The sequence below is a fragment of the Gouania willdenowi genome, chromosome 1 (assembly GCF_900634775.1).
Source record: "Gouania willdenowi chromosome 1, fGouWil2.1, whole genome shotgun sequence".
Classification (NCBI taxonomy): domain Eukaryota; kingdom Metazoa; phylum Chordata; class Actinopteri; order Blenniiformes; family Gobiesocidae; genus Gouania; species Gouania willdenowi.
This window is the reverse complement of record NC_041044.1, coordinates 6,905,070-6,906,847: the sequence shown is the minus strand read 5'-3', so window position 1 is coordinate 6,906,847 and position 1,778 is coordinate 6,905,070. Positions and strand designations below refer to the sequence as shown.

General features: G+C 45.1%; 1 pseudogene; it reads left to right on the top strand.

The window, feature by feature from the left end:
- Positions 1-208: 208 nt before the first annotated feature.
- On the top strand, positions 209-1,444 carry LOC114464470 (general transcription factor II-I repeat domain-containing protein 2-like; annotated as a pseudogene).
- Positions 1,445-1,778: the final 334 nt, after the last annotated feature.

Below are 1,778 nucleotides of genomic sequence, written 5' to 3'. Positions count from 1 at the left end.
GCCAGCTGTTCCACCTCCCGTCTGAAGGCAGACTCGTCCCCGTCCCTGATGAGACCGATGATGGTGGTGTCGTCTGCAAACTTCAGGAGTTTCACAGAGGGGTCCCCTGAGGTGCAGTCATTGGTGTAGAGCATGGGTGTCAAACTCTGGCCCGCAGGCCAAATTTGGCCCGCAGTATTATTATATTTGGCCCGCGAGGCAATCCCAAATGACTACTAGAGCTGGCCCGCCAGTATTATAGACAAATCCGACAAAACCAGGAAGTGTACAGCGCATTCACCGCTAATACTACAAATCCCATAATGCTCTGCTGTTGATTTGGTGCGTCAATCAGGACAGGACCCAAACGCTCAACTATAAACGGACAGTAGTCACTACACGCTACAACTTTCACCATGAAATAAAGCTGCTGTGGGATAAACTTGTGGGAATAACGATAGATGGTGCGCCAGCGATGTGCGGTAAAAAGAGTGGACTGGTGGGCAGGGTTCGGGAGAAGATGCAGAAAGAAAACTGTGCAGGTGAGCTAACTGTTTATCACTGTATCATACATCAGGAATCACTGTGGGGCAAAGCCCTAAAGATGGAACATGTTATGACCACAGTAACACAAGTAGTTCACTTTATAAGGGCCAAAGGTCTGAATCACCGCCAGTTTAAGTCTTTTCTGGAGGAATGTGGTTCGGAATACGCAGACGTGCCGTATCACACAGAGGTGAGATGGTTAAGCCGAGGAAAAGTACTGAACAGATGCTTCGAGCTGTGTGAGGAAATATGTCAGTTTCTGGAAAGCAAAGGGAAGGACACAGCAGAGCTCCGGGGGCAAAAGTTTCTGTGTGAGCTGGCCTTTCTGTTTGAACCTGCAGCTTCAGGGGTGGGGGCGCATCATCACAGACATGTACGCTGCAGTGAGGGCTTTTAAAACTAAACTGCGCCTGTGGGAGAATCAGATGCTTCAAGGAAACCTTGGCTATTTTCCCTGCTGCCAAACCATAAAAACGCAGATCTTTACCGCCGTGTTCCCATGCGCACAGTTTACTGAAAAACTCTGTGTACTTGGCGCTGAGTTTAGCCGGCGATTTGCCGACTTTGATGTCCAGAAATGTAGGTTTGAACTGCTCAGTAATCCATTTGCAGTTGATGTGGAAAACGCACCAACCAACCTCCAAATGGAGCTGATTGACTTCCAGTGTAATGACACGCTGAAGTCAAAGTATGATGCTGTGGGCGTCGCACAGTTTCCACAGTTCATCCCTGACACAATGCCTCAGTTCCGCACCCAAGCTGCTCAAATGCTCTCCATGTTCGGCAGCACTTACTGTATCTATGTGAGCAACTTTTCTCCTCTATGAAGATGACCAAAACATCTCACATGAGACGTCTGACTGCTGAACACCTTTGCGTGATACTGAGGATTTCCTCAGCCCAGACATTGATGAACTAGCATCCTAGAAGAGATGCCAGGTATCTGGTTCGGACACATCAGGTTAGATCAGTGTGTAGCAAACTGAGCAATAATTACCCTTTTCTTTATGCACTTTTTCTTGCTACTCCAAGGCATGGGCTTGAATGGTTGATTGATTTATTATTGTTGTTTTATTTTTGAAATTATTAGCCTGCGGAAAAAGTTTATTTTGATATTTAAATCAGAAGGCTTCAAATAGAAAAGAGGCATACAATTTTTATTTAAAATTCATTTAATAAATCAATGCCATTGATGTGTTTTTTTTAAATTTGAAATTCAATTTTGCATGGCTGCACTATTGTATTGATTATAT